General features: G+C 45.5%; 1 protein-coding gene across 2 annotated transcripts in view; it reads left to right on the forward strand.

The window, feature by feature from the left end:
• The first annotated feature begins 378 nt into the window (after positions 1–378).
• LOC141059322 (uncharacterized) overlaps positions 379–23,441 on the forward strand; it is an 83,074-nt gene continuing 60,011 nt past the window's right edge. For both annotated transcript variants that reach the window (XM_073555651.1, XM_073555652.1), the window contains exon 1: positions 379–482. The gene's annotated coding sequence lies outside the window, so the exon portion shown is untranslated. The remainder of the gene's footprint in view (positions 483–23,441) is intronic.

Below are 23,441 nucleotides of genomic sequence, written 5' to 3' on the forward strand. Positions count from 1 at the left end.
CTGATCACAAGAGCTGACAATCTGAGGAAACAGCAATGCTGAATAACAGTCTACACTGCGTCACTTGATCCTTATACAGGGGTATAATGAGGCCTCACTGTACAGGAGAGACTGGAGCGAGGAGCAGGGGCCTGATCACAAGAGCTGACAATCTGAGGAAACAGCAATGCTGAATAACAGTCTACACTGCGTCACTAGATCCTTATACAGGGGTATAATGAGGCCTCACTGTACAGGCAAAGACCTACAACGATGACTGTGGAAAACGGATTTCTATTTAAAAAAAGAGCCGTATAAAGAGCCCAAAGAGCCGGCTCTTTATGGTGAGCGGAGCCGAATTAGCCGATTCACCAAAAAGAGCCGAACTTCCCATCACTACACCGGATATCATGTGACCCCCCCTGACTCCTCCCCTTCTGTGACCTCATCGCAGGTCCTGTGCGCACAGAGCTGTCAGCCATATATGTGGAGTGCGGGTAGAGGTACGTTCTGGAGGTTCCCCATTACTGAGCGTCGGGGACATTAACCCCTTCATCACTGAGACTCTTTTGGTCTTTTTGTTGCCACTTTAGAATCATTACGTTTCTATTCTGTTCCCTGTACTAGATACATACGACCCAACTATGGAAGACAGGAAGGGAGGAAACGGATTATTCTCATAGTACAGGGCCCCTTTCTTCGCCCCACACAGTGTAATGCCCCCATTATGTCCCTTATGCAGTATATATGATGCCCCCACACAGTATAATGCCCTCATTATGCCCCTTATACAGTATATATGATGCCCCCACACAGTGTAATGCCCCCATTATGCCCCTTATACAGTATATATGATGCCCCCATTATGCCCCTTATGCAGTATATATGATGCCCCCACACAGTGTAATGCCCCCATTATGCCCCTTATGCAGTATATATGATGCCCCCACACAGTGTAATGCCCCCATTATGTCCCTTATGCAGTATATATGATGCCCCCACACAGTGTAATGCCCCCATTATGTCCCTTATGCAGTATATATGATGCCCCCACACAGTGTAATACCCCCATTATGTCCCTTATGCAGTATATATGATGCCCCACACACAGTGTAATGCCCCCATTATGTCCCTTATGCAGTATATATGATGCCCCCACACAGTGTAATGCCTTCATTATACCCCTTATACAGTATATATGATGCCCCCACACAGTGTAATGCCCCCATTATGCTCCTTATACAGTATATATGATGCCCCCACACAATGTAATGCCCCCATTATGTCCCTTATGCAGTATATATGATGCCCCACACACAGTGTAATGCCCCCATTATGTCCCTTATGCAGTATATATGATGCCCCCACACAGTGTAATGCCCTCCATTATGCCCCTTATGCAGTATATATGATGCCCCCACACATTGTAATGCCCCCATTATGCTCCTTATGCAGTATATATGATGCCCCCACACAGTGTAATGCCCCCATTATGCCCCTTATGCAGTATATATGATGCCCCCACACAGTGTAATGCCTTCATTATACCCCTTATACAGTATATATGATGCCCCCACACAGTGTAATGCCCCCATTATGCTCCTTATACAGTATATATGATGCCCCCACACAGTGTAATGCCCCCATTATGCCCCTTATGCAGTATATATGATGCCCCCCACACAGTGTAATGCCCCCATTATGCCCCTTATGCAGTATATATGATGCCCCCATTATGCCCCTTATGCAGTATATATGATGACCCCCACACAATGTAATGCCCCCATAATGCCCCTTATGCAGTATATATGATGTCCTCCACACAGTATAATGCCCCCATAATGCCCCTTATGCAGTATATATGATGCCCCCACACAGTGTAATGCCCCCATTATGTCACTTATGCAGTATATATGATGCCCCCACACAGTGTAATGCCCCCATTATGTCCCTTATGCAGTACATATGATGCCCCCACACAGTGTAATGCCCCCATTATGCCCCTTATGCAGTATATATGATGACCCCCACACAGTGTAATGCCCCCATAATGCCCCTTATGCAGTATATATGATGTCCCCCACACAGTATAATGCCCCCATAATGCCCCTTATGCAGTATATATGATGCCCCCACACAGTGTAATGCCCCCATTATGTCCCTTATGCAGTATATATGATGTCCCCCACACAGTATAATGCCCCCATAATGCCCCTTATGCAGTATATATGATGCCCCCACACAGTGTAATGCCCCATTATGTCCCTTATGCAGTATATATGATGCCCCCACACAGTGTAATGCCCCCATTATGTCCCTTATGCAGTATATATGATGCCCCCACACAGTGTAATGCCCCCATTATGCCCCTTATGCAGTATATATGATGACCCCCACACAGTGTAATGCCCCTTATGCAGTATATATGATGTCCCCCACACAGTATAATGCCCCCATAATGCCCCTTATGCAGTATATATGATGCCCCCACACAGTGTAATGCCCCCATTATGTCCCTTATGCAGTATATATGATGTCCCCCACACAGTATAATGCCCCCATAATGCCCCTTATGCAGTATATATGATGCTCCCACACAGTGTAATGCCCCCATTATGTCCCTTATGCAGTATATATGATGCCCCCACACAGTGTAATGCTCCCATTATATCCCTTATGCAGTATATATGATGCCCCCACACAGTGTAATGCCCCCATTATGTCCCTTATGCAGTATATATGATGCCCCCCCCACAGTGTAATGACCCCATTATGCCCCTTATGCAGTTTATATGATGCCCCCCACACAGTGTAATGCCCCCATTATGTCCCTTATGCAGTATATATGATGTCCCCACACAGTGTACTGCCCCCATTATGTCCCTTATGCAGTATATATGATGCCCCCACACAGTGTATTGCCCCCATTATGTCCCTTATGCAGTATATATGATGTCCCCACACAGTGTAATGCCCCCATTATGCCCCTTATGCAGTATATATGATGCCCCCACACAGTATAATGCCCCCATTATGTCCCTTATGCAGTATATATGATGCCCCCACACAGAGTAATGCCCCCATTATGTCCCTTATGCAGTATATATGATGTCCCCACACAGTGTAATGCCCCCATTATGCCCCTTATACAGTATATATGATGCCCCCACACAGTGTAATGCCCCATTATGTCCCTTATGCAGTATATATGATGCCCCCACACAGTGTAATGCCTTCATTATGCCCCTTATACAGTATATATGATGCCCCCACACAGTGTAATGCCGCCATTATGCCCCTTATACAGTATATATGATGCCCCCACACAGTGTAATGCCCCCATTATGCCCCTTATGCAGTATATATGATGCCCCCCACACAGTGTAATGCCCCCATTATGCCCCTTATGCAGTATATATGATGCCCCCACACAGTGTAATGCCCCCATTATGCCCCTTATACAGTATATATGATGCCCCCACGCTGTGTAATGCCCCCATTATGCCCCTTATACAGTATATATGATGCCCCCACAGTGTAATGCCCCCATTATGTCCCTTATGCAGTATATATGATGCCCCCACACAGTATAATGCCCTCATTATGCCCCTTATACAGTATATATGATGCCCCCACACAGTGTAATGCCCCCATTATGCCCCTTATACAGTATATATGATGCCCCCATTATGCCCCTTATGCAGTATATATGATGCCCCCACACAGTGTAATGCCCCCATTATGCCCCTTATGCAGTATATATGATGCCCCCACACAGTGTAATGCCCCCATTATGTCCCTTATGCAGTATATATGATGCCCCCACACAGTGTAATGCCCCCATTATGTCCCTTATGCAGTATATATGATGCCCCCACACAGTGTAATGCCCCCATTATGTCCCTTATGCAGTATATATGATGCCCCACACACAGTGTAATGCCCCCATTATGTCCCTTATGCAGTATATATGATGCCCCCACACAGTGTAATGCCTTCATTATACCCCTTATACAGTATATATGATGCCCCCACACAGTGTAATGCCCCCATTATGCTCCTTATACAGTATATATGATGCCCCCACACAATGTAATGCCCCCATTATGTCCCTTATGCAGTATATATGATGCCCCACACACAGTGTAATGCCCCCATTATGTCCCTTATGCAGTATATATGATGCCCCCACACAGTGTAATGCCCTCCATTATGCCCCTTATGCAGTATATATGATGCCCCCACACAGTGTAATGCCCCCATTATGCTCCTTATGCAGTATATATGATGCCCCCACACAGTGTAATGCCCCCATTATGCCCCTTATGCAGTATATATGATGCCCCCACACAGTGTAATGCCTTCATTATACCCCTTATACAGTATATATGATGCCCCCACACAGTGTAATGCCCCCATTATGCTCCTTATACAGTATATATGATGCCCCCACACAGTGTAATGCCCCCATTATGCCCCTTATGCAGTATATATGATGCCCCCCACACAGTGTAATGCCCCCATTATGCCCCTTATGCAGTATATATGATGCCCCCCACACAGTGAAATGCCCCCATTATGCCCCTTATGCAGTATATATGATGACCCCCACACAATGTAATGCCCCCATAATGCCCCTTATGCAGTATATATGATGTCCTCCACACAGTATAATGCCCCCATAATGCCCCTTATGCAGTATATATGATGCCCCCACACAGTGTAATGCCCCCATTATGTCACTTATGCAGTATATATGATGCCCCCACACAGTGTAATGCCCCCATTATGTCCCTTATGCAGTACATATGATGCCCCCACACAGTGTAATGCCCCCATTATGCCCCTTATGCAGTATATATGATGACCCCCACACAGTGTAATGCCCCCATAATGCCCCTTATGCAGTATATATGATGTCCCCCACACAGTATAATGCCCCCATAATGCCCCTTATGCAGTATATATGATGCCCCCACACAGTGTAATGCCCCCATTATGTCCCTTATGCAGTATATATGATGTCCCCCACACAGTATAATGCCCCCATAATGCCCCTTATGCAGTATATATGATGCCCCCACACAGTGTAATGCCCCATTATGTCCCTTATGCAGTATATATGATGCCCCCACACAGTGTAATGCCCCCATTATGTCCCTTATGCAGTATATATGATGCCCCCACACAGTGTAATGCCCCCATTATGCCCCTTATGCAGTATATATGATGACCCCCACACAGTGTAATGCCCCTTATGCAGTATATATGATGTCCCCCACACAGTATAATGCCCCCATAATGCCCCTTATGCAGTATATATGATGCCCCCACACAGTGTAATGCCCCCATTATGTCCCTTATGCAGTATATATGATGTCCCCCACACAGTATAATGCCCCCATAATGCCCCTTATGCAGTATATATGATGCTCCCACACAGTGTAATGCCCCCATTATGTCCCTTATGCAGTATATATGATGCCCCCACACAGTGTAATGCTCCCATTATATCCCTTATGCAGTATATATGATGCCCCCACACAGTGTAATGCCCCCATTATGTCCCTTATGCAGTATATATGATGCCCCCCCCACAGTGTAATGACCCCATTATGCCCCTTATGCAGTTTATATGATGCCCCCACACAGTGTACTGCCCCCATTATGTCCCTTATGCAGTATATATGATGCCCCCACACAGTGTATTGCCCCCATTATGTCCCTTATGCAGTATATATGATGTCCCCACACAGTGTAATGCCCCCATTATGCCCCTTATGCAGTATATATGATGCCCCCACACAGTATAATGCCCCCATTATGTCCCTTATGCAGTATATATGATGCCCCCACACAGTGTAATGCCCCCATTATGTCCCTTATGCAGTATATATGATGTCCCCACACAGTGTAATGCCCCCATTATGCCCCTTATACAGTATATATGATGCCCCCACACAGTGTAATGCCCCATTATGTCCCTTATGCAGTATATATGATGCCCCCACACAGTGTAATGCCTTCATTATGCCCCTTATACAGTATATATGATGCCCCCACACAGTGTAATGCCGCCATTATGCCCCTTATACAGTATATATGATGCCCCCACACAGTGTAATGCCCCCATTATGCCCCTTATGCAGTATATATGATGCCCCCCACACAGTGTAATGCCCCCATTATGCCCCTTATGCAGTATATATGATGCCCCCACACAGTGTAATGCCCCCATTATGCCCCTTATACAGTATATATGATGCCCCCACGCTGTGTAATGCCCCCATTATGCCCCTTATGCAGTATATATGATGCCTCCCACACAGTGTAATGCCCCCCATTATGTCCCTTATGCAGTGTATATGATGCCCCCCACACAGTGTAATGCTCCCATTATGCCCCGTATACAGTATATATGATGCCCCCACACAGTGTAATGCCCCCATTATGCCCCTTATGCAGTATATATGATGCCTCCCACACAGTGTAATGCCCCCCATTATGTCCCTTATGCAGTGTATATGATGCCCCCCACACAGTGTAATGCTCCCATTATGCCCCTTATGAAGTATATTTGATGCCCCACACAGTGTAATGCCACCCATTATGCTCCTTATGCAGTATATATGATGACCCCCACACAGTGTAATGCCCCCATTATGCCCCTTATGCAGTATATATGATGCCCCCCACACAGTGTAATGCCCCCATTATGCCCCTTATGCAGTATATATGATGCCCCCCACACAGTGTAATGCCCCTTATGCAGTATATATGATGCCCCCCACACAGTGTAATGCCCCCATTATGCCCCTTATGCAGTATATATGATGCCCCCCACACAGTGTAATGCCCCCATTATGCCCCTTATGCAGTATATATGATGCCCCCACACAGTGTAATGCCCCCATTATGCCCCTTATGCAGTATATATGATGTCCCCACACAGTGTAATGCCCCCATTATGCCCCCACACAGTGTAATGCTCCCATTATGCCCCTTATGCAGTATATATGATGCCCCCACACAGTGTAATGCCACCCATTATGCTCCTTATGCAGTATATATGATGCCCCCACACAGTGTAATGCTCCCATTATGCCCCTTATGCAGTATATATGATGTCCCCACACAGTGTAATGCCCCCATTATGCCCCTTATGCAGTATATATGATGCCCCCCACACAGTGTAATGCCACCCATTATGCCCCTTATGCAGTATATATGATGCCCCCCACACAGTGTAATGCCCCATTATGCCCCTTATGCAGTATATATGATGCCCCCCACACAGTGTAATGCCCCCATTATGCCCCTTATGCAGTATATATGATGCCCCCCACACAGTGTAATGCCCCCATTATGCCCCTTATGCAGTATAAAACCAGGGGAAGAGTCTTGAGGAGATCATTTGCATATTCCCAGTGCCTTCTGGGATAAGTGAAGAGTCTCCGCGAGCTCAACGATCACTGGGTTTTGGCCGTTGCAGCTGAAAAGAGGAAATTGGAAAACCAGGGGAAGAGTCTTGAGGAGATCATTTGCATATTCCCAGTGCCTTCTGGGATAAGTGAAGAGTCTCCGCGAGCTCAACGATGACTGGGTTTTGGCCGTTGCAGCTGAAAAGAGGAAATTGGAAAACCAGGGGAAGAGTCTTGAGGAGATCATTTGCATATTCCCAGTGCCTTCTGGGATAAGTGAAGAGTCTCCGCGAGCTCAACGATCACTGGGTTTTGGCCGTTGCAGCTGAAAAGAGGAAATTGGAAAACCAGGGGAAGAGTCTTGAGGAGATCATTTGCATATTCCCAGTGCCTTCTGGGATAAGTGAAGAGTCTCCGCGAGCTCAACGATCACTGGGTTTTGGCCGTTGCAGCTGAAAAGAGGAAATCGGAAATTTGGCTCATCTTTCATCGTTTTTAAGAAATCTCAAGATGGAAGAGGCCAGGAGCCATTTGGTGAGCTGCATTTCTTGCTACATGTTCACAGATTTACCAGTGGAAAAGCCAAACTTCACATGCCACAAATGCAAGTTTGTGTCCCTGTTGGAGGAAAAGTTGCAAAATCTCGAAGAGAGGTTAGCTACGTTGAAGATCATTAAGGAAGGTGAAGAGTTCTTAGACAGAGCAGAATTATCTCTTCATGTTACAGAAAGAGAAGAAATTCGAAGTGCACCTGAAGAAACAGAGGAATGGAGACATGTGACCCAGAGAAGCAGGAGGATCAGGAGGCAGTCAGCACCCATACTGCTCAGAAACCAGTACCAGGCTCTCACGCAGGAAAACGATGAAGAAATACATCAGGATAAGACTCTGCCAACAAACAGCAATCTTGTACGCCTTCAGAGTCCTCCTGGATGGAGAAAGAAAAATGTTGTGAAGAAGAAACGGAGAGTGGTGGTCATGGGGGATTCCCTGTTGAGAGGAACAGAGGCCGCTATCTGCAGACCGGATATAACTACAAGAGAAATGTGCTGTCTTCCAGGTGCAAAAATTAAAGATGTGTCTGACAGGATATCAGGACTCTTCAGACCTACAGATGACTACCCATTCCTGCTACTACATGTGGGGACAAATGACACCGCAAGAAACGACCTGGAAACCATCTGCAGAGACTTTGAAGACTTAGGCAAGAAAGTGAAAGAACTGGGAGCGCAGGTGGTCTTCTCTTCCATCCTCCCAGTGGATGGCCATGGAACAAGGAGGTGGAATAAGATTCTGCAGGTGAACAACTGGCTACGTCGATGGTGCCGTCAGCAACGATTTGGATTTCTGGATCACGGAGTGAACTACTTATACGATGGACTACTTGCTAGAGATGGGGTGCACCTTACGAAGACTGGAAAGCATGTATTTGGAAGTCACCTTGCTACACTTGTAAGGAGAGCTTTAAACTAGAACAACATGGGAAGGGAAGCAAAAGACCAGAAAAAGCCATACACCTGACAAATGCTATTGAGAACTCTGCTATTAGATGTGGAAAGGAAGAACAAAGACGAAAGAATCTAATTAATAAAAATATTGGAGAAAGAGAAACCAATCACAAACTAAAATGTTTCTATACTAATGCACAAAGCATGGGCAACAAACAAGGAGAATTGGAACTACTAACACAGGAAAAGAAATATGATGTCATTGGAATCACTGAAACTTGGTGGGACTATACACATGATTGGAATACAAGACTAGAAGGATACAACTTATTTGCAAGAAACAGACTTGATAAACGAGGAGGAGGTGTCGCATTGTATGTTCGAAACGCGTATATCTGCACAGAGATTGAAGCTTCAGAGACTGGGAGTACTGTGGAAACTGTTTGGGTAAGAATACAAGGACAGAACAATGGAAAGGACACCATTGTAGGCATTTACTACAGGCCGCCTGTGCAAGCCGAAGATATAGATGAACTCTTTATGCATCAAATGGCCAAGTTCTCCAAAAAATATGACATAGTTGTCATGGGAGATTTCAACTATCCAGACATTTGTTGGGAATCTCTCTCAGGCAAAACTAACAGGTCAAGGAAATTCTTATCCTCTCTTGCTGACAACTTTATCTTCCAAAAGGTAAGGGAGAAAACAAGGGGAACTGCTACCTTGGATCTAATCCTTATAAACAGGGAGGAAATGGTTGAGGAGGTAAAAGTGGCTGGGACCCTAGGAGGTAGCGACCATGCTATTTTAGAATTTTGGATAACTAGAGGTGGAAGACCTGTGAAGACTCAGACGTCAAGGTTAGATTTCAGAAAGGCAGATTTTAAGGGATTCAGAAAGAGAATTGGAGGGATCCAATGGCTGGATATCCTTAAAGACAAAAATGTCCAGGAAGGATGGGAAATCTTGAAAAATGAAATTCTCAATGCACAGTTGTTAACAATTCCGAAAAGAGGGAAGAATAGGAAGCATTTAAGGAAACCAGGATGGATGAACACAGAACTTAAGCACATGCTAAAAAGGAAGAAAAAAATGTTTATAAAATGGAAAGAGGGAGGCATATCTAAAGAAGAATATAATGCTGTCTGCAGAACCTGCAGGGCACAAATCAGATTATCTAAAGCTGAAAATGAACTGAGGCTTGCAAGAGATGTCAAAAGCAATAATAAAGGATTTTGGGGATATGTCAAAAGTAAAAGAAAAGTCAAAGATGCTATAGTATTTTTACAGGATGAAAATGATGAAATGGTAAGACAGGATGTTGAGAAGGCTGAACTTTTAAATTCCTATTTTGCATCTGTTTTCTCTCAGAAAGGAAATGCAACATCAACTGTTATTCACTGTCCTATTAAGGGAATAGAAGAATCCAGGATATCTATAAACAGAAAGATAGTGAGGAAACACTTGGCTAACCTAAATGAATTCAAGTCTCCAGGTCCAGATGAATTACACCCCAGAGTACTGAAGGAGATAGCAGAAGAAATTTTTGAACCCCTCTCCATAATCTTTGAAAATTCTTGGAGAACAGGAGAAGTGCCAGAAGACTGGAGAAGAGCAAATGTTGTTCCTATCTTCAAAAAGGGGAAGAAGGTGGACCCAGGCAACTATAGGCCGGTGAGTCTGACTTCTATACCAGGAAAGATCTTTGAACAAATTATTAAACAACATGTATGTCAATACCTGGATAAGAATGAAGTGATTAAACAGAGTCAGCATGGTTTTGTAACTGATAAGTCATGTCAGACTAACTTAATTTCCTTCTATGACGGTATCACTGATTGGGTGGATCAAGGAAATGCTGTAGATATAGTATATCTTGACTTCAGCAAAGCATTTGACAAAGTCTCTCATACAATCCTTATTGAAAAAATGACTAAGTATGGAATGGACAAGGCAACTGTTAGGTGGATTCATAACTGGCTTAGTGATCGGACCCAAAGAGTGGTCGTAAATGGCTGCACATCCACTTGGAAGAATGTCTCAAGTGGGGTACCACAGGGCTCTGTCCTGGGCCCTGTATTGTTCAACATCTTTATCAACGATTTAGATGAAGGAATTGAGGGTAAACTGATTAAATTTGCTGATGACACAAAGCTAGGAGGGATAGCTAATACTAGAGAGGAGAGAGAAATGATTCAAAAAGATTTAAATAAACTGGAGAAGTGGGCAGCAACTAACAGAATGGTTTTTAACAGGGAGAAATGCAAAGTACTACATCTGGGCAATAAAAATGAAAAAAGCATATATAGAATGGGAGGAATAGGGCTAAGTGACAGCACATGTGAAAAAGACTTGGGTATACTAATAGATCACAGACTGAATATGAGTCAACAGTGTGATGCAGCAGCAAAAAAGGCAAATGCAATTCTAGGATGTATTAACAGAAGCATACAGTCTAGATCACGTGAAGTCATTATTTCCCTCTACTCCTCTTTGGTCAGACCTCAGCTGGAATATTGTGTCCAGTTTTGGGCACCACATTTTAAAAAAGACATCAACAAACTGGAGCAAGTTCAGAAAAGAGCGACCAGAATGGTGACCGGTCTGCAAACCCTGTCTTATGAGGAAAGGTTGCAGGATTTGGGAATGTTTAGTTTGCAAAAGAGAAGACTGAGAGGAGACTTAATAGCTGTCTACAAATATCTAAAGGGCTGTCACATTGTAGAAGGATCAACTTTATTCTCATTTGCACAAGGAAAGACTAGAAGCAATGGGATGAAACTGAATGGGAAGAGACACAGATTAGATATTAGAAAAAACTTTTTGACAGTTAGAGTGATCAATGAGTGGAACAGGCTGCCACGAGAAGTGGTGAGTTCTCCTTCAATGGAAGTCTTCAAACAGAGGCTGGACAGACATCTGACTGGGATGATTTAGCGAATCCTGCTCTGAGCAGGGGGTTGGACCAGATGGCCCAGGAGGTCCCTTCCAACTCTACGATTCTATGATTCTATGATTCTATATATGATGCCCCCCACACAGTGTAATGCCCCCATTATGCCCCTTATACAGTATATATGATGCCCCCACAGAGTGTAATGCTCCCATTAAGCCCCTTATGCAGTATATATGATGCCCCCACACAGTGTAATGCCCCCATTATGCCCCTTATGCAGTATATATGATGCCCCCACACAGTGTAATGCCCCCATTATGCCCCTTATGCAGTATATATGATGACCCCTACACAGTGTAATGCCCCCATTATGCCCCTTATGCAGTATATATGATCCCCCCACACAGTGTATTGCCCCCATTATGCCCCTTATGCAGTATATATGATGCCCCCTACACAGTGTAATGCCCCCATTATGCCCCTTATGCAGTATATATGATGCCTCCACACAGTGTAATGTCCCCATTATGTCCCTTATGCAGTATATATGATGCCCCCACACAGTGTAATGCCCCCATTATGCCCCTTATGCAGTTTATATGATGCCCCCCCACACAGTGTAATGCCCCCATTATGCCCCTTATGCAGTATATATGATGACCCCCACACAGTGTAATGCCCCCATTATGCCCCTTATGCAGTATATATGATGACCCCCACACAGTGTAATGCCCCCCATTATGCCCCTTATGCAGTATATATGATGACCCCACAGTGTAATGCCCCCATTATGCCCCTTATGCAGTATATATGATGCCCCCACACAGTGTAATGCCCCCATTATTCCCGTTATGCAGTATGTATGATGCCCCCACACAGTGTAATGCCCCCATTATGCCCCTTATGCAGTATATATGATGACCCCACACAGTGTAATGCCCCCATTATGCCCCTTATGCAGTATATATGATGCCCCCACACAGTGTAATGCCCCCATTATGCCCCTTATACAGTATATATGATTCCCCCACACAGTGTAATGCCCCTTATACAGTATATATGATGCCCCCCACACAGTGTAATGCCCCCATTATGCCCCTTATGTAGTTTATATGATGCCCCCCCACACAGTGTAATGCCCCCATTATTCCCCTTATGCAGTATATATGATGACCCCCACACAGTGTAATGCCCCCATTATGCGCCTTATGCAGTATATATGATGACCGCCACACAGTGTAATGCCCCCATTATGCCCCTTATGCAGTATATATGATGCCCCCACACAGTGTAATGCCCCCATTACGCCCCTTATGCAGTATATATTATGTCCCCACACAGTGTAATGCCCCCATTATGCCCCTTATGCAGTTTATATGATGCCCCCAACACAGTGTAGTGCCCCCATTATGCCCCTTATACAGTATATATGATGCCCCCCACACAGTGTAATGCCCCCATTATGCCCCTTATGCAGTTTATATGATGCCCCCCCCCACACAGTGTAATGCCCCCATTATGCCCCTTATGCAGTATATATGATGACCCCACACAGTGTAATGCCCCCATTATGCCCCTTATGCTGTATATATGATGCCCCCACATTGTAATGCCCCCATTATGCCCCTTTTGCAGTATATATGATGCCCCCACACAGTGTAATGCCCCCATTATGCCCCTTATGCAGTATATATGATGACCCCCACACAGTGTAATGCCCACATAATGCCCCTTATGCAGTATATATGATGTCCCCCACACAGTATAATGCCCCCATAATGCCCCTTATGCAGTATATATGATGCTCCCACACAGTGTAATGCCCCCATTATGTCCCATATGCAGTATATATGATGCCCCCCACACAGTGTAATGCCCCCATAATGCCCCTTATGCAGTATATATGATGCCCCCACACAGTGTAATGCTCCCATTATGTCCCTTATGCAGTATATATGATGCCCCCCACACAGTGTAATGCCCCCATTATGCCCCTTATGCAGTATATATGATGCCCCCCACACAGTGTAATGCCCCCATAATGCCCCTTATGCAGTATATATGATGTCCCCACACAGTGTAATGCCCCCATTATGCCCCTTATGCAGTATATATGATGACCCCCACACAGTGTAATGCCCCCATAATGCCCCTTATGCAGTATATATGATGCCCCCACACAGTGTAATGCCCCCATTATGCCCCTTATGCAGTATATATGATGCCCCCCACACCGTGTAATGCCCCCATTATGCCCCTTATGCAGTATATATGATGCCCCCCACACAGTGTAATGCCCCCATTATGCCCCTTATGCAGTATATATGATGCCCCCACACAGTATAATGGCCCCATTATGTCCCTTATGCAGTATATATGATGCCCCCACACAGTGTAATGCCCCCATTATGTCCCTTATGCAGTATATATGATGTCCCCACACAGTGTAATGCCCCCATTATGCCCCTTATGCAGTATATATGATGCCACCACACAGTATAATGCCCCCATTATGTCCCTTATGCAGTATGTATGATGCCCCCACACAGTGTAATGCCCCCATTATGTCCCTTATGCAGTATATATGATCCCACACAGTGTATTGCCCCCATTATGCCCCTTATACAGTATATATGATGCCCCCACACAGTGTAATGCCCCATTATGTCCCTTATGCAGTATATATGATGCCCCCACACAGTGTAATGCCCCCATTATGTCCCTTATGCAGTATATATGATGCCCCCACACAGTGTAATGCCCCCATTATGTCCCTTATGCAGTATATATGATGCCCCCACACAATGTAATGCCCCCATTATGTCCCTTATGCAGTATATATGATGCCCCACACACAGTGTAATGCCCCCATTATATCCATTATGCAGTATATATGATGCCCCCACACAGTGTAATGTCCCCATTATGCCCCTTATGCAGTATATATGATGCCCCCACACAGTGTAATGCCCCCATTATGCCCCTTATGCAGTATATATGATGCCCCCACACAGTGTAATGCCCCCATTATGCCCCTTATGCAGTATATATGATGCCCCCACACAGTGTAATGCCCCCATTATGCCCCTTATGCAGTATATATGATGCCCCCACACAGTGTAATGCCCCCATTATGCCCCTTATGCAGTATATATGATGCCCCCACACAGTGTAATGCCCCCATTATGCTCCTTATACAGTATATATGATGCCCCCCACACAGTGTAATGCCCCCATTATGCCCCTTATGCAGTATATATGATGCCCCCCACACAGTGTAATGCCCCCATTATGCCCCTTATGCAGTATATATGATGACCCCACACAGTGTAATGCCCCCATTATGTCCCTTATGCAGTATATATGATGCCCCCACACAGTGTAATGCCCCCATTATGCCCCTTATGCAGTATATATGATGACCCCCACACAGTGTAATGCCCCCATAATGCCCCTTATGCAGTATATATAATGCCCCCATAATGCCCCTTATGCAGTATATATGATGCTCCCACACAGTGTAATGCCCCCATTATGTCCCTTATGCAGTATATATGATGCCCCCACACAGTGTAATGCCCCCATTATGCCCCTTATGCAGTATATATGATGCCCCCCACACAGTGTAATGCCCCCATTATGCCCCTTATGCAGTATATATGATGCCCCCACACAGTGTAATGACCCTTATGCAGTAAATATAATGCCCCCATAATGCCCCTTATGCAGTATATATGATGCCCCCACACAGTATAATGCCCCCATAATGCCCCTTATGCAGTATATATGATGCCCCCACACAGTGTAATGCCCCCATTATGTCCCTTATGCAGTATATATGATGCCCCCACACAGTGTAATGCCCCCATTATGTCCCTTAAGCAGTATATATGATGACCCCCACACAGTGTAATGACCCTTATGAAGTAAATATGATGTCCCCCACACAGTATAATGCCCCCATAATTCCCCTTATGCAGTATATATGATGCCCCCACACAGTGTAATGCCCCCATTATGTCCCTTATGCAGTATATATGATGCCCCCACACAGTGTAATGCCCCCATTATGCCCCTTATGCAGTATATATGATGACCCCCACACAGTGTAATGCCCCCATAATGCCCCTTATGCAGTATATATGATGTCCCCCACACAGTATAATGCCCCCATAATGCCCCTTATGCAGTATATATGATGCTCCCACACAGTGTAATGCCCCCATTATGTCCCTTATGCAGTATATATGATGCCCCCACACAGTGTAATGCTCCCATTATGTCCCTTATGCAGTATATATGATGCCCCCACACAGTGTAATGCCCCCATTATGTCCCTTATGCAGTATATATGATGCCCCACCACAGTGTAATGCCCCCATTATGCCCCTTATGCAGTATATATGATGCCCCCACACAGTGTAATGCCCCCATTATGTCCCTTATGCAGTATATATGATGGCCCCACACAGTGTAAAGCCCCCATTATGCCCCTTATGCAGTATATATGATGACCCCCACACAGTGTAATGCCCTCATAATGCCCCTTATGCAGTATATATGATGTCCCCCACACAGTATAATGCCCCCATAATGCCCCTTATGCAGTATATATGATGATCCCACACAGTGTAATGCCCCCATTATGTCCCTTATGCAGTATATATGATGCCCCCACACAGTGTAATGCTCCCATTATGTCCCTTATGCAGTATATATGATGCCCCCACACAGTGTAATGCCCCCATTATGTCCCTTATGCAGTATATATGATGCCCCCACACAGTGTAATGCCCCCATTATGCCCCTTATGCAGTATATATGATGACCCCCACACAGTGTAATGCCCCCATAATGCCCCTTATGCAGTATATATGATGTCCCCCACACAGTATAATGCCCCCATAATGCCCCTTATGCAGTATATATGATGCTCCCACACAGTGTAATGCCCCCATTATGTCCCTTATGCAGTATATATGATGCCCCCACACAGTGTAATGCTCCCATTATGTCCCTTATGCAGTATATATAATGCCCCCATTATGTCCCTTATGCAGTATATATGATGCCCCCCCACAGTGTAATGCCCCCATTATGCCCCTTATGCAGTATATATGATGCCCCCACACAGTGTAATGCCCCCATTATGTCCCTTATGCAGTATATATGATGCCCCCACACAGTGTAATGCTCCCATTATGTCCCTTATGCAGTATATATAATGCCCCCATAATGCCCCTTATGCAGTATATATGATGCCCCCCCACAGTGTAATGCCCCCATTATGCCCCTTATGCAGTATATATGATGCCCCCACACAGTGTAATGCCCCCATTATGTCCCTTATGCAGTATATATGATGCCCCCACACAGTGTAATGCCCCCATTATGTCCCTTATGCAGTATATATGATGCCCCCCACACAGTATAATGCTCCCATTATGCCCCTTATGCAGTATATATGATGTCCCCACACAGTGTAATGCCCCATTATGCCCATTATGCAGTATATATGATGCCCCCCACACAGTGTAATGCCCCCATTATGCCCCTTATACAGTATATATGATGCCCTCACACAGTGTAATGCTCCCATTATGCCCCTTATGCAGTATATATGATGCCCCCACACAGTGAAATGCTCCCATTATGCCCCTTATGCAGTATATATGATGCCCCCACACAGTGTAATGCCCCTTATGCAGTATATATGATGCCCCCACACAGTGTAATGCCCCCATTATGCCCCTTATACAGTATATATGATGCCCCCACACAGTGTAATGCCCCATTATGCCCCTTATGCAGTATGTATGATATGATGCCCCCACACAGTGTAATGCCCCCATTATGCCCCTTATGCAGTATATATGATGCCCCCCACACAGTGTAATGCCCCTATTATGCCCCTTATGCAGTATATATGATGTCTCCACACAGTGTAATGCCCCCCATTATGCCTCTTATGCAGTATATATGATGCCCCCACACAGTGTAATGCCCCCATTATGCCCCTTATGCAGTATATATGATGCCCCCACACAGTGTAATGGCCCCCATTTTGTCCCTTATGCTGTGTATATGATGCCACGCACACATTGTAATGCTCCCATTATGCCCCTTATGCAGTATATATGATGACCCCACACAGTGTAATGCCCCTTATGCAGTATATTTGATGCCCCACACAGTGTAATGCCCCCATTATACCCCTTATGCAGTATATATGATGCCCCCCACACAGTGTAATGCCCCTTATGCAGTATATATGATGCCCCCACACAGTGTAATGCCCCCATTATGCCCCTTATGCAGTATATATGATGCCCCACACAGTGTAATGCCCACATTATGCCCCTTATGCAGTATATATGATGCCCCACACAGTGTAATGCCCCCATTATGCCCCTTATGCAGTGTATATGATGCCCCCCACACAGTGTAATGCCCCCATTATTTCCCTTATGCAGTATAATGCCCCCCACACAGTGTAATGCCCCCATTATGCCCCTTATGCAGTATATATGATGCCCCCCACACAGTGTAATGCCCCCATTATGCCCCTTATGCAGTATATATGATGCCCCCACACAGTGTAATGCCCCCATTATGCCCCTTATGCAGTATATATGATGCCCCCACACAGTGTAATGCCCCATTATGCCCCTTATACAGTATGTATGATGCCCCCACACAGTGTAATGCCCCCATTATGCCCCTTATACAGTATATATGATTCCCCCACACAGTGTAATGCCCCTTTACAGTATATATGATGCCCCCCACACAGTGTAATGCCCCCATTATGCCCCTTATGCAGTTTATATGATGCCCCCCACACAGTGTAATGCCCCCATTATGCCCCTTATGCAGTTTATATGATAACCCCACACAGTGTAATGCCCCCATTATGCCCCTTATGCAGTATATATGATGACCCCCACACAGTGTAATGCGCCCCTTATGCAGTATATATGATGACCCCACACAGTGTAATGCCCCCATTATGCCCCTAATGCAGTATATATGATGACCCCACACAGTGTAATGCCCCCATTATGCCCCTTATGCAGTTTATATGATGCCCCCCCACACAGTGTAATGCCCCCATTATGCCCCTTATGCAGTATATATGATGACCCCCACACAGTGTAATGCCCCCATTATGCCCCTTATGCAGTTTATATGATGCCCCCCCACACAGTGTAATGCCCCCATTATGCCCCTTATGCAGTATATATGATGACCCGCACACAGTGTAATGCCCCCATAATGCCCCTTATGCAGTATATATGATGTCCCCCACACAGTATAATGCCCCCATAATGCCCCTTATGCAGTATATATGATGCTCCCACACAGTGTAATGCCCCCATTATGTCCCTTATGCAGTATATATGATGCCCCCACACAGTGTAATGCTCCCATTATGTCCCTTATGCAGTATATATGATGCCCCCACACAGTGTAATGCCCCCATTATGCCCCTTATGCAGTTTATATGATGCCCCCCCACACAGTGTAATGCCCCCATTATGCCCCTTATGCAGTATATATGATGACCCCCACACAGTGTAATACCCCCATAATGCCCCTTATGCAGTATATATGATGTCCCCCACACAGTATAATGCCCCCATAATGCCCCTTATGCAGTATATATGATGCTCCCACACAGTGTAATGCCCCCATTATGTCCCTTATGCAGTATATATGATGCCCCCACACAGTGTAATGCTCCCATTATGTCCCTTATGCAGTATATATGATGCCCCCACACAGTGTAATGCCCCCATTATGTCCCTTATGCAGTATATATGATGCCCCCCCACAGTGTAATGCCCCCATTATGTCCCTTATGCAGTATATATGATGCCCCCACACAGTGTAATGCCCCCATTATGTCCCTTATGCAGTATATATGATGCCCCCACACAGTGTAATGCCCCCATTATGTCCCTTATGCAGTATATATGATGCCCCCACACAGTGTAATGCCCCCATTATGTCCCTTATGCAGTATATATGATGCCCCCCACACAGTGTAATGCTCCCATTATGCCCCTTATGCAGTATATATGATGTCCCCACACAGTGTAATGCCCCATTGTGCCCATTATGCAGTATATATGATGCCCCCCACACAGTGTAATGCCCCCATTATGCCCCTTATACAGTATATATGATGCCCTCACACAGTGTAATGCTCCCATTATGCCCCTTATGCAGTATATATGATGCCCCCACACAGTGAAATGCTCCCATTATGCCCCTTATGCAGTATATATGATGCCCCCACACAGTGTAATGCCCCATTATGCCCCTTATGCAGTATATATGATGCCCCCACACAGTGTAATGCCCCATTATGCCCCTTATGCAGTATGTATGATATGATGCCCCCACACAGTGTAATGCCCCCATTATGCCCCTTATGCAGTATATATGATGCCCCCCACACAGTGTAATGCCCCTATTATGCCCCTTATGCAGTATATATGATGTCCCCACACAGTGTAATGCCCCCCATTATGCCTCTTATGCAGTATATATGATGCCCCCACACAGTGTAATGCCCCCCATTTTGTCCCTTATGCTGTGTATATGATACCACGCACACATTGTAATGCTCCCATTATGCCCCTTATGCAGTATGTATGATGACCCCACACAGTGTAATGCCCCTTATGCAGTATATTTGATGCCCCACACAGTGTAATGCCCCCATTATGCCCCTTATGCAGTATATATGATGCCCCCCACACAGTGTAATGCCCCTTATGCAGTATATATGATGCCCCCCACACAGTGTAATGCCCCCATTATGCCCCTTATGCAGTATATATGATGCCCCACACAGTGTAATGCCCACATTATGCCCCTTATGCAGTATATATGATGCCCCACACAGTGTAATGCCCCCATTATGCCCCTTATGCAGTGTATATGATGCCCCCCACACAGTGTAATGCCCCCATTATGTCCCTTATGCAGTATAATGCCCCCCACACAGTGTAATGCCCCCATTATTCCCCTTATGCAGTATATATGATGCCCCCCACACAGTGTAATGCCCCCATTATGCCCCTTATGCAGTATATATGATGCCCCCACACCGTGTAATGCCCCCATTATGCCCCTTATGCAGTATATATGATGCCCCCACACAGTGTAATGCCCCATTATGCCCCTTATACAGTATGTATGATGCCCCCACACAGTGTAATGCCCCCATTATGCCCCTTATACAGTATATATGATTTCCCCACACAGTGTAATGCCCCTTATACAGTATATATGATGCCCCCCACACAGTGTAATGCCCCCATTATGCCCCTTATGCAGTTTATATGATGCCCCCCACACAGTGTAATGCCCCCATTATGCCCCTTATGCAGTTTATATGATAACCCCACACAGTGTAATGCCCCCATTATGCCCCTTATGCAGTATATATGATGACCCCCACACAGTGTAATGCCCCCATTATGCCCCTTATGCAGTATATATGATGACCCCACACAGTGTAATGCCCCATTATGCCCCTAATGCAGTATATATGATGACCCCACACAGTGTAATGCCCCCATTATGCCCCTTATGCAGTTTATATGATGCCCCCCCACACAGTGTAATGCCCCCATTATGCCCCTTATGCAGTATATATGATGACCCCCACACAGTGTAATGCCCCCATTATGCCCCTTATGCAATATATATGATGACCCCCACATAGTGTAATGCCCCCATTATGCCCCTTATGCAGTATATATGATGACCCCACAGTGTAATGCCCCCATTATGCCCCTTATGCAGTATATATGATGCCCCCACACAGTGTAATGCCCCCATTATTCCCCTTATGCAGTATGTATGATGCCCCCACACAGTGTAATGCCCCCATTATGCCCCTTATGCAGTATATATGATGACCCCACACAGTGTAATGCCCCCATTATGCCCCTTATGCAGTATATATGATGCCCCCACACAGTGTAATGCCCCCATTATGCCCCTTATACAGTATATATGATTCCCCCACACAGTGTAATGCCCCTTATACAGTATATATGATGCCCCCCCACAGTGTAATGCCCCCATTATGCCCCTTATGCAGTTTATATGATGTCCCCCCACACAGTGTAATGCCCCCATTATTCCCCTTATGCAGTATATATGATGACCCCCACACAGTGTAATGCCCCCATTATGCCCCTTATGCAGTATATATGATGACCCCCACACAGTGTAATGCCCCCATTATGCCCCTTATGCAGTATATATGATGCCCCCACACAGTGTAATGCCCCCATTACGCCCCTTATGCAGTATATATTATGCCCCCACACAGTGTAATGCCCCCATTATGCCCCTTATGCAGTTTATATGATGCCCCCCACACAGTGTAGTGCCCCTTATACAGTATATATGATGCCCCCCACACAGTGTAATGCCCCCATTATGCCCCTTATGCAGTTTATATGATGCCCCCCCACACAGTGTAATGCCCCCATTATGCCCCTTATGCAGTATATATGATGACCCCACACAGTGTAATGCCCCCATTATGCCCCTTATGCTGTATATATGATGCCCCCACAGTGTAATGCCCCCATTATGCCCCTTATGCAGTATATATGATGCCCCCACAAAGTGTAATGCCCCCATTATGCCCCTTATGCAGTATATATGATGACCCCCACACAGTGTAATGCCCCCATAATGCCCCTTATGCAGTATATATGATGTCCCCCACACAGTATAATGCCCCCATAATGCCCCTTATGCAGTATATATGATGCTCCCACACAGTGTAATGCCCCCATTATGTCCCTTTTGCAGTATATATGATGCCCCCACACAGTATAATGCCCCCATAATGCCCCTTATGCAGTATATATGATGCCCCCACACAGTGTAATGCCCCCAATATGTCCCTTATGCAGTATATATGATGCCCCCACACAGTGTAATGCCCCCATTGTCCCTTATGCAGTATATATGATGTCCCCACACAGTGTAATGCCCCCATTATGCCCCTTATGCAGTATATATGATGCCCCCACACAGTATAATGCCCCCATTATGTCCCTTATGCAGTATATATGATGCCCCCACACAGTGTAATGCCCCCATTATGTCCCTTATGCAGTATATATGATGCACCCACACAGTGTAATGCCCCCATTATGTCCCTTATGCAGTATATATGATGTCCCCACACAGTGTAATGCCCCCATTATGCCCCTTATACAGTATATATGATGCCCCCACACAGTGTAATGCCCCATTATGTCCCTTATGCAGTATATATGATGCCCCCACACAGTGTAATGCCCCCCATTATTTCCCTTATGCAGTATATATGATGCCCCCACACAGTGTAATGCCCCCATTATGTCCCTTATGCAGTATATATGATGCTCCCACACAATGTAATGCCCCCATTATGTCCCTTATGCTGTATATATGATGCCCCCCACACAGTGTAATGCCCCCATTATATCCATTATGCAGTATATATGATGCCCCCACACAGTGTAATGCCTTCATTATACCCCTTATACAGTATATATGATGCCCCCGCACAGTGTAATGCCCCCATTATGTCCCTTATGCAGTATATATGATGCCCCCACACAGTGTAATGCCCCCATTATGCCCCTTATGCAGTGTATATGATGCCCCCACACA

This window comes from Dendrobates tinctorius, unplaced genomic scaffold (genome assembly GCF_039654945.1).
Source record: "Dendrobates tinctorius isolate UK_male_01 unplaced genomic scaffold, ASM3965494v1 ptg000226l, whole genome shotgun sequence".
NCBI lineage: Eukaryota > Metazoa > Chordata > Amphibia > Anura > Dendrobatidae > Dendrobates > Dendrobates tinctorius.